Source organism: Mytilus edulis, chromosome 14 (genome assembly GCF_963676685.1).
Source record: "Mytilus edulis chromosome 14, xbMytEdul2.2, whole genome shotgun sequence".
Taxonomy (NCBI): Eukaryota; Metazoa; Mollusca; class Bivalvia; order Mytilida; family Mytilidae; genus Mytilus; species Mytilus edulis.
Window position 1 is genome coordinate 14,866,540 of NC_092357.1, and position 12,308 is coordinate 14,878,847.

At 33.7% G+C, this 12,308-nt stretch overlaps 1 long non-coding RNA gene across 1 annotated transcript; it reads right to left on the reverse strand.

Annotated features, from left to right (window-relative positions):
• Positions 1–1,479: 1,479 nt before the first annotated feature.
• On the reverse strand, positions 1,480–3,477 carry LOC139503297 (uncharacterized). The gene is made up of 2 exons (XR_011659075.1): positions 2,927–3,477; positions 1,480–2,160 (listed from the first exon to the last, which is right to left on the reverse strand). It is a non-coding gene; the product is annotated as an uncharacterized lncRNA (long non-coding RNA).
• Positions 3,478–12,308: the final 8,831 nt, after the last annotated feature.

Here is a 12,308-nt window from a genome sequence, read left to right on the forward strand (position 1 = left end):
TTGGAGAAAAGGTGAAAAAATACGAAATCCTTGGGCAAAAAGTCATGCAGAGACATATTGGTGGGCTAATAGGGTCATGTTTTGGTGGAAACACAATGCCTCGAGTCTGTTGAAGCCATATAAGTTATCATAGTGGTATAAATAGACGCATAACGTGCTATAGGCCTCAAAATATAGATGTCCGTAACATTCAAAATAACTGATTTTGGACGCCATTTTTGTCCGATTTCAAAATTGGACCCTAGTTATTTGTCTAATTCTTTTTCAATCAATCAGCGACCTAAACTTTGTTTTTACAAGGGAAAATTCATTGAATTACCAATGCTAGCTTGATCTGGGACACCCTTGACCGAGCCCGATGGAGCAAAGGGGGTAAAAAAAGGGGAGGGGGGTAATTTGGCTCACACATTCTTTTAAAAAAATTCTGTAGGTTTTCTTTTTGAAATTGAAAGTAAAGTTAAGTTAAGTTACATTTAATATAGGAAACTATTTTTCCAACTCCGGCAGTGAGATTCGAACTCTCAATCTTAGCGCCTTGGGATAGATCATCTACATCATACCCCTGCGCCACTGACATTGTAATGAATTTATTGAAATTTAAGTACTTAAGTCTACTACTACGGAAGAAATTAAAAAAAAATATATCATATAAAGATTCTCATCCAGTTTGTTTTCTTTTTTGGAATTATGTGTTCAGATGATATTTTTTTGTTGCCAAATGCATGATTTTTACGCAAATCTGGGAGGAATCCACTCTTTAAAATGTCATTTTTTCATTGAAATATACATGTTCCTTAATTCAAACAAAAGTGTTTTCAACTTTAGCATACCGCAACACTTACGAAACCATGTTTTGTTACATCTATTTCAACTTTGCCAATAAAATTTAGAATATTTTAGTGGTTTTTGTCTCTTTTCTCGTAATTTCTTTAAAAAGTTTGTGTTTGCGCTGCTACAATAAAAATTACATTTGCAACTAGTTTACAAGTTAGAACTATTAGTTTAATACTATTCTTCAAACACTCACTGCACAGTTATCGAGAAAAGTCATAAATCCTCTTAAAAGAGCAGTTTTCTTTGCCCTTCTTTTTGAGAATTTTCCTCAAAATTCGAAGAAAAATAAATGGTTTTTACAGAAAAATTACACATCAGTAAGGGGCGACTTGTTTATTAACTAATAATGATAGAGGTTTGATGCACATTAAGTCGCATTGCTGGTTATATGAGGATTAATTTGAGCCCTTAACCACATCTGTACGTCAGCAAATGGCGACGCAACAAGTCTAAATGCACCCAAAAATTCTTAAAATTGGCTTCACCGGTAAGCTGTACCGGTGTGAAAGGGAGAGGGTTAAGGAAATTTCTGAACATCAAATTTCCCTTAAGGAAATGTTTCCCCTATTTTTCCTCTATGGAAACTTCATAACAGTACAAACAGTATTAATATAATTTTTCCTAGACTGAATTATTGATACAAAAGATAATTAAAACTTTAATACAAATTTTCATGGTGAGTATTAAACATTCAAAAACAAAAGGCTGACTGTTTAACATGTTTAAGACAATACAATAATAAGCAAAACGCTATGAATATCATACCATTTGGGATGTTATTAATATTGTGCTCATATTTGCATATTAAATAAAATAATTTAAACACTTTTCATGTTAAATTAACTTGTCTTTTGTTTCAGCTGCTGTGTACAATTATTCGACCCCCTACATAACAGTTCAGTGCATAAATAATTCCATCCACAAGACATCTTCCTTCATTTGGTTGAATTAATTTTGGCAACTTGTTCTTCAAACATCTCTGTATATTTGATATGATGGAGCCATGTAGTCCACATGAATGGATAAAGCAGGTGTTTATTTCGACAACAAACATGACAAAGATACTATTTTTTCTTAATTTCTCCATAATCCATCAGTGAATATGTGGGTTGTTACATTTTACACAATTGTGTTCTTGTGCATCTTTGATAGTACTCCATTTTGTTTATAGCAATTTTGTAGAATTTTTTCTATTTCTTTTTCCAGAAAAACACACAGTTCATTTCACGTTATCATGACTATGTAGAAAAGTAATAAGAATTAAGTTTCCTCTTCAGTATAGACCTGCAGGACCTGTTGATGATCATAAAAACCAAGATATCTGACCTATAAATACACAAAATTAAAAAAAAATGTTACAGATGGAGAACAAAAACAGCAATATAAATAAGCTTATTTTATCATGTTTTAATGAAAATTTTGAGAAACTTTCATTTGATATTCTTACTTATGAGTTCTCTTATTTCAGTGCTTTGTGTCCAAGATTTAATATTCGTTGTTTAGTGCCTTGCAGTGATATTTAAAGTTGAGCCACTTGCAATAGTTGTTATAGAATGTTCATGACATATATGTTGTGTTATTTGAACCACTGTCAAATATTACATGTATTATGGTAAGGTTGATTGTTATTGACTTTGAATATATATGTTGAACTTAATTGGATTGTTTAAATCTTTTCATGTTGGGATCTTTATTGGCTGACCTATAAAGGAAATGTTTTCTCATTATTGAAGGCCGGCCCATCTTTGGCCTTTAATTTCTTGCATCCACTCTGGTGGATAAGTCACTCATTTACCATACCACATCTTCTTATTTTTATATGAGTCATCATTCAAAGGCAATTACTTTTATTACTGTAATTCAGAAATTAACGAGAGGTTTTTAGTAATGCGAATAATGTGACTGGGTGCGTATCGCAAAAATAAGAACTCATATTTTGATAACAAAAACATATATATATATAGATCTTTATGGAGATTTTTTTTGTAATCACAATAAGTTGTCCATTCGTGAAAAATCACAATAATAAATTCAATCAACATATCAATAATTTCTGAATTTACTTGTGCAGTATATATAGAAGTGGTCTTACCATTTAGGCCTTGTTGTATTCTGTTTTTCTTGTTTTGCCGCTCATTTCTATTTCAACAGTTTCTATTTTCTATATTTCTTGTCCTTAACATAAAAAGGGTAAAAACTATTATTAAACATCAGTATGTGTTTTTCTTTATGTACAATAATATTTAACTAGAGGCTCTAAAGAGCCTGTGTCGCTCACCTTGGTCTATGTGAATATTAAACAAAGGACACATGACAAAATTGTGTTTTGGTGATGGTGATGTGTTTGTAGATCTTACTTTACTGAACATTCTTGCTGCCTACAATTATCTCTATCTATAATGAACTTGGCCCAGTAGTTTCAGTGGAAAATGTTGGTGAAAATTTACAAATTTTATGAAAATTGTTAAAAATTGACTATAAAGGGCAATAACTCCTTAGGGGATCAATTGACCATTTTGGTCATGTTGACTTATTTTTAGGTCTTACTTTGCTGTACATTATTGCTGTTTACAGTTTATCTCTAACTATAATAATATTCAAAATAATAACAAAAAAAAGGAAAAATTTCCTTGAAATTACCAATTCAGGGATATCAACCTAACAACCGGTTATCCAATTCATCTGAAAATTCTAGGGCAGACAGATCTTCACCTGATAAACAATTTCACCTCCTATCAAATTTGCTCTAAATGCTTTAGTTTTTGAGTTATAAGCCAAAAACTGCATTTTACCCCTATGTTCTATTTTTAGCCATGGTGGCCATCTTGGTTGGTTGGCCAAGTCACTGGACACATTTTTAAAACTAGATACCCCAATGATGATTGTGGCGAAGTTTGGTTTAATTTGGCCCAGTAGTTTTAGAGGAGAAGATTTTTCTAAAAGATTACTAAGGTTTACGAAAAATCGTTAAAAATTGACTATAAAGGGCAATAACTCCTAAAGGGGTCAACTGACCATTTTGGTCATGTTGACTTATTTGTAAAACTTACTTTGCTGTACATTATTGCTCTTTACAGTTTATCTCTAACTATAATAATATTCAAGATAATAACCAAAAACAGCAAAATTTTGCTTAAAATTACCAATTCAGGGGCAGCAACCTAACAACGGGTTGTCCAATTCATCTAAAAATTTCAGGGCAGATAGATCTTGACCTGATAAACAATTTTACCCCTGTCAGATTTGCTCTAAATTCTTTGGTTTTTGAGTTATAAGTCAAAAACTGCATTTTACCCCCATGTTCTATTTTTAGCCATGGCGGCCATCTGGGTTGGTTGGCCGGGTCACCGGACACATTTTTTAAACTAGATACCCCAATGATGATTGTGGCCAAGTTTGGTTAAATTTGGCCCAGTAGTTTCAGAGGAGAAGATTTTTGTAAAAGTTAACAACGGACGACGGACGACAGACGACGGACGGCGGACGCCAAGTGATGAGAAAAGCTCACTTGGCCCTTTGGGCCAGGTGAGCTAAAAAGAATGGAATATTTGTGCTATTTCATTTCACAGACTTTTTGCCAGTCATCACTTTCAAAGACTTTCATCCTGGTCAATAGTTTAAAAAACAAACATTCTCATACTTTTTCTTCATGTTCGTACTAACTTTTCATTGGACAACAAAGACATGATTCAACTATTCTTCTATGATTTGCTGGCTTGACTACGTTAAACTCTGAAATATTGTTTACAGTATAATCTGTATGTGTCTCGCTCGTCAAAATTTCAAATTAATATATATTACTTACAGAAGCAATTAAACAAGAGGCTCTCAAGAGCCTGAAGTGCTCACCTGACATTTTTTGCATCAATCTTCCATTTGTGATCATTTTACCCCTATGTTTCATTTTAGCCATGTTACTATAAACATGATAAAGTGGCTATGTTTCTTGACGTAAAAGGAAATAACATACAAACTTTATACTAGTTACTCTGAAACTCATTCAGTCCAAGTTTGGCTGTAATAGATTCCACAATGTTTAAGGAGAAGATTCTTTAGAGTATTAAGCAAACTAGATGAACAAATTGTGAAAAATTGTCTTTAAAAGGCAATAACTCCTTATGGGGTCAATTGACAATTTTGGTTGTATTAATATCATATTTGTAGACCTTACTTTGCTACTTATATTTGCTGTTTACAGTATAACTTTATCACAAATCAGATTCAAGATAATAACCAATAAAAATGCTACGCATGGCGCTAAGCTTGATACGACCGTACAGGTTGAACCCTGAACAGTTGGGGCAAGTATGGACACAACATTCAATTGATACAGCTTTGAATTTTAAGTTTGGATTGTGATTCAATAGTTGACACAGCATAGGTTTCTGACACAGAATGAATGTGGTCTAAGTACTTAAAAAAACTAAATTGAAAATTAACCTCTAATATGGTCCAATATCATGAATATTCAAAATCTTAATACATGGTTAGATGCAGCATATCAACATGATCAAAGAACCCCAATAATTAATTTTTTGATGAAATCAAATAAAGTTCAATTTTGGACCCTTTAGACCTCAATTTGGACCAATTTGATAACGGGCCAAAATACCAAAAATCTAAATGAATGGTTAGATTCAGACTATCAAAGAACCCCATATATTCAATTTTTGTTGAAATCAAATAAAGTAAACTTTTGGACCCCCGATTTGGACCAACTTGAAAACTGGGCCCATAATAAAAAATCTAAGTAAATATTCAGATTCAGCATAATACAGAACACCAAGAATTTAAATATTGTAAAAATCAAAATAAGCTTAATTTTGGACCCTTTGGACCTTAAGGTAGACCAATTTAAACAGGACCAAAAAAAAGAATCTATATACACAGTTAGATTTGGCATATCAAAGAACCCCAATAATTCAATTTTCTATAAAATCAAACAAAGTTTAATTTTGGACCCTTTTGGACCCTAATTCCTAAATTCTGGACAAAAACTCCCAAAATAAATCCCAACCTTCCTTTTTGTGGTCACAAACCTTGTGTTTGAATTTCATAGATTTCTATTAACTTATACTAAAGTAATTATGCGAAAACGAAATTTCTTCGGACAACGATGACTACATGATACCAATATATGATGGCAAAAAAATTTTTGCAGTTGTATAAAAACTGCAATGTTTCCTTAAAATTACCAATCTAGTGCCAGCAACACAACAATGGGTTGTTACATTTGTCAAAAAATTGGTTCAGTAGTTTTAAAGGAGAACACCAGACAGACGACGACGAACAATGACAGGCACCAAGTGGTGGCAAAATCTTACTGTTCCAATAGAACAGCGAGGTAAAATTGCACTGGCTCTATCCAAAAAAAGACTTTTACAGTGCAGTGACAGTCTGGGCGAACATGTTACTAGAGCAAACGGACCCGTTTTCATTGAACAGAGACCTGATGTCACATCTTGAAGATGTGGTCACAGTTTGGTATTAAAATAACCATATTTTAAATGGCTCAACCACTACGGCTCCTTGTACAAATAGACAATGATTTAAAACTTTGATTGTTTGCTTTGGTTTTATAAACATCACTTTCTACACCATATGGGTAATTTCATGGCAGTCAGTTTTTTTGGCAGACTAAACCGTAGTACTTGAAGGAAAGTGCCAACCTGTGGGAGGAAACTGACTAACCTTATCACATATGACATGAAAATAGAACCTTAATTTGCAACTGTCCAACTAGGCCTCAAACCAACACCTAGAGGTACATGTAAGGTGTGACAAACTACCATAATATTAACATGCCTACTGCCCCTGATAAGTTTTGAGGATAAAGGATCTGTACCAAATCAGGATAGCAAAATATTAAAAAATTGGGAGGTTGGCACAAATAGACATGGTGTTTATACTGATATTATCCCAGTGCAATGTTTTTCAGGGCTAGGTTTAAAACGTATGATAAATTCAAAATGGAAATATATGCAGCAGGACAGACAATTTTTGCAGATACATGTAAATAAATTATGGGTTGTAATGCTTGTTTGATTAACAAAAATCTGGACATGCATTACATGAATACAGATTGTATATTTTTTTTACTTTTAGATTAGTTCATCTCTGTGTTTCGAAGTGTAGAGTGGCATCCATTTTCTTGATCTAGTATACATTAGGATTTAGGGGCCTGCTCAAGACCTCTTTGGGTGTGATATTTCTTACATGTTGAAGACCCATTGGTGGCATTGAATCGTTTTGTACGTTTTGGTGGGGTTGTTGTCTCTTTGACATATTCCATTCTTATTCAAATTAATGAGCCCTTTGAATTGTTGAAAAGGAGGGGATTTTATTCATCATTGTATGTTTTGTACCAGGCTAGCATCTACTGGTACATAACTACTATAAACCTGTAAATCTGGGACCATTTTGGTCGTTTTAGCTTTGGTGCTTTCAGCCATAATTTAATATCTTGAATGCATCATTGTGGTTCTGACTATCATGACTATAGTGGATACTTTGTTCTCTGGTTCAAGGGAAAATTTGTCAATGATAAATTTCAAATACATTGTATTTAATAAATTCAACAAATGTAAGAGCCACACATATTTGTTCTGTCATGTCCTGGTGAACAGCTATCTCATGAAGCGACAACATCAAGCAGACATCAACTGTGTCTACTTTACAAACGATAAAATTTGAGTCCTCTATAAGGTCTCTCAGAACGTTTCTTTCAAAAAATTTAGCTGAAAATGTGAAAGTGATAAAATTTTGCCAGCCTCTTTGACATACTTTTGGCAGCCTTTTTCTATTCTATGTCATTAAAACGTTTGCTTCCAATACAGTGTAAGGCAAGCACTTTTAAGATCGTGATTTGAAATGAGTAAAGCCAGAAACAAACTTAAATGAAACTCGGCGGATACGATCAAGTTCCGGCATAATTTCAATTTTTTTTAAATAAAAAAAAATAAATTTCTGAAACTCAAATAAAATTATTTGGGCGGCAAGTTTTTCAGTGGGTCGGGCGGCAATGCCAAACAAATGAAATTTTATTTTAGGTCCAGGGGCAAGTCCCTGTATGACAAATGACTGAAAGACTTCCAAAATTTGATAATAATGAATAGATGAGTATAATGTGACACTAGTCTGAATAAAATTTTACTAGTCTGGCATCCGACTACTGACTAGTGGCTAAATGTGCAGACTGTAACTTACCTGCCTTTTGGTGTACCTTTTCCCCTGTATTGCAGAAGATGACAAAATAAACAAAAATCTGAAATTCATTTGATAGGATCCACTTGTTTACACAGTTTAAATCATGTGTTGCATGGGTTTTTAAGAGTTTTTCATCGTTGTTTTATGGGGAGCATTTCAAACATTTCTTCAAATTATTTTATTTTGGCACCCTCTGTGGAATTGAAAAAAAGGCAGAGCACCTGTTTGATTATACCGATAACGATGAGGAATTGTTCAGCATTTATGTTCAGGGGCGGATCCAGCCATTTTAAAAAAGGGGGTTCCCAACCCAGAGTAAAAGTGGGGAGAGTCCAAACATATATGTCTACACTGAGGGCATGGTTTGTTGTGATGACAAATGAGAGAAATACACAGATGTGTGTTATCTGTGGAGACATGGAGGTGGCCATAAACGATATAATTCGACAGAGTCGATATGTAATTGTGAGACCCATTTGCCAGTTGTGTCTGGATCAGGGATAATATCTCTGTACCAGAAATGCCCTGCTGGAAAGTTAGACAAAAAACTTATAAAAGAATAAAAGGATAACAATGTGCATTTGTTTTAATTAAAACATGTATATTCCTTCCATGAATTGCATATACATGTATTTAATTTATTACAAATCTTTGTCTGTCAGATGTATGTTTATAGGGTTGATACAGTTATGTACAATGTAATTTCTGGGCTTCTGTTTATACTTTCAAATACTGTGTGATATATGCTCCTTCCTTAAAGGTGTTGTCAGTATACAGGCGCGGATCCAGAGGGGTGGGAGGGGGGGGGGGGGGGGGGGGGGTTCCGGGGGTTTTATTACATAATCTGAAAGATGAAACCTTGAACTTTACAGGAAAAATACTCCCACTGCTGGGAAAAATCTGTTAAGAAAGTATCAGTTCATTAAGTTAGGCCATTATTATAGCATTTTATCCACTAAAATAGAATTTGCAGCTAAATTATTGCACCAAAGGCATAAACCTTTCTACTTAAAAGAAGCAAAAAGTTCATTTTTTACAATTTTACTAATATTTACCTATGTGTTTAAAATTTTAGTATAACTACAAAATCACAATTTATGACAAAATTTCTAATTTGCTACTTAAATAAGTAATTTAAAAATCACTCATGTAAGGAAGTCCCCTGACTGTTAATGTTTGTGAGTCAGTGTATGACCTTATGCCCAGAATCCCATATAGCCACTTGTTTGTTTTTACCAATAACCATGAGGAATTGTCTTTATTTTATTACTGTTAATGGTTGTGAGTCAATGTATGACCTTATGACCAGAGTCCCATATAGCCACTTGTTTGTTTTTACCAATGACCATGAGGAATTGTCTAACATTTATTACTGTTAATGGTTGTGAGTCAGTGTATGACCTTATGCTCAGAGTCCCATATAGCCACTTGTTTGTTTTTACCAATAACGATGAGGAAATGTTTAGCATTTATTACTGCTATGTTTGTGAGTCAGTGTATGACCTTATGCTCAGAGTCCCATATAGCTACTTGTTTGATTTTACCAATAACCTTGAGGAATTATTAGCATTTATTACTGTTAATGTTTGTGAGTCAGAGTTTGACCTTATGCCCAGAGTCCCATATAGCTACTTGTTTGTTTATACCAATAACCATGAGGAATTGTCTAACATTTATTACTGTTAATGGTTGTTAGTCAGTGTATGACCTTATGACCAGAGTCCCATATAGCCACTTGTTTGATTTTACTAATAACAATGAGGAATTGTCTTTATTTTATTACTGTTAATGGTTGTGAGTCAGTGTATGACCCTATGCCCAGAGTCCCATATAGCTACTTGTTTAATTTTACTAATGGCAATGAGGAATTGTCTTTATTTTATTACTGTTAATGTTTGTGAGTCAGTGTATGACCTTATGCCCAGAGTCCCATATAGCCACTTGTTTGATTTTACCAATAACCATGAGGAATTGTCTTTATTTTATTACTGTTAATGGTTGTGAGTCAGTGTATGACCTTATGCTCAGAGTCCCATATAGCCACTTGTTTAATTTTACCAATAACCATGAGGAATTGTCTTTATTTTATTACTGTTAATGGTTGTGAGTCAGTGTATGACCTTATGTCCAGAATCCCATATAGCCTCTTGTTTGTTTTTACCAATAACCATGAGGAATTGTTAAGCATTTATTACTGTTAATGGTTGTGAGTCAGTGTATGACCTTATGCCCAGAATCCCATATAGCCACTTGTTTGTTTTTACCAATAACCATGAGGAATTGTTTAGCATTTATTACTGTTCATGTTTGTGAGTCAGTTTATGACCTTATGCCCAGAGTCCCATATAGCTACTTGTTTGTTTATACCAATAACCATGAGGAATTGTGTAACATATATTACTGTTAATGGTTGTGGGTCAGTGTATGACCTTATGCCCAGAGTCCCATATAGCCACTTGTTTGTTTTTAATAATAACAATGAGGAATTGTCTTTATATTATTACTGTTAATGTTTGTGAGTCAGTGTATGACCTTATGCCCAGAGTCCCATATAGCCACTTGTTTGTTTTTACTAATAACAATAAGGAATTGTCTTTATATTATTACTGTTAATGGTTGTGAGTCAGTGTATGACCTTATGCTCAGAGTCCCATATAGCCACTTGTTTGTTTTTACCAATAACGATGAGGAAATGTTTAGCATTTATTACTGTTATGTTTGTGAGTCAGTGTATGACCTTATGTTCAGAGTCCCATATAGCCACTTGTTAGTTTTTACCAATAACGATGAGGAATTGTCTTTATTTTATTACTGTTAATGGTTGTGAGTCATTGTATGACCTTATGCCCAGAGTCCCATATAGCCACTTGTTTGATTTTACTTATAACAATGAGGAATTGTCTTGCATTTATTACTGTTAATGGTTGTGAGTCAGTGTATGACCTTATGACCAGAGTCCCATATAGCCACTTGTTTGTTTTTACCAATAACCATGAGGAATTGTTCAGCATTTATTACTTTTATGTTTGTGAGTCAATGACCTTATGCCCATAATCCAATATAGCCACTTGTTTGTTTTTACCAATAACAATAAGGAAATGTTTAGCATTTATTACTGTTCAAGTTTGTGAGTCAGTTTATGACCTTATGCCCAGAATCCTATATAGCCACTTGTTTGATTTTACCAATAACGATGAGGAAATGTTTAGCATTTACTACTGTTCATGTTTGTGAGTCAGTTTATGACCTTATGCCCAGAGTCCCATATAGCTACTTGTTTGTTTATACCAATAACGATGAGGAATTGTTCAGCATTTTTCACTTTTAATGTTTGTAAGTCAGTGTATGACCTTATGCGCGAAATCCCATATAGCCACTTGTTTGAGTTTACCAATAACCATGAGGAATTGTCTAACATTTATTACTGTTAATGTTTGTGAGTCAGTGTATGACCTTATGCCCAGAGTTCCATATAGCCACTTGTTTGTTTTTACCAATAACGATGAGGAAATGTTTAGCATTTATTACTGTTATGTTTGTGAGTCAGTGTATGACCTTATGTTCAGAGTCCCATATAGCCACTTGTTAGTTTTTACCAATAACGATGAGGAATTGTCTTTATTTTATTACTGTTAATGGTTGTGAGTCATTGTATGACCTTATGCCCAGAGTCCCATATAGCCACTTGTTTGTTTTTACCAATAACCATGAGGAATTGTTTAGCATTTATTACTGTTCATGTTTGTGAGTCAGTTTATGACCTTATGCCCAGAGTCCCATATAGCTACTTGTTTGTTTATACCAATAACCATGAGGAATTGTGTAACATATATTACTGTTAATGGTTGTGGGTCAGTGTATGACCTTATGCCCAGAGTCCCATATAGCCACTTGTTTGTTTTTAATAATAACAATGAGGAATTGTCTTTATATTATTACTGTTAATGTTTGTGAGTCAGTGTATGACCTTATGCCCAGAGTCCCATATAGCCACTTGTTTGTTTTTACTAATAACAATAAGGAATTGTCTTTATATTATTACTGTTAATGGTTGTGAGTCAGTGTATGACCTTATGCTCAGAGTCCCATATAGCCACTTGTTTGTTTTTACCAATAACGATGAGGAAATGTTTAGCATTTATTACTGTTATGTTTGTGAGTCAGTGTATGACCTTATGTTCAGAGTCCCATATAGCCACTTGTTAGTTTTTACCAATAACGATGAGGAATTGTCTTTATTTTATTACTGTTAATGGTTGTGAGTCATT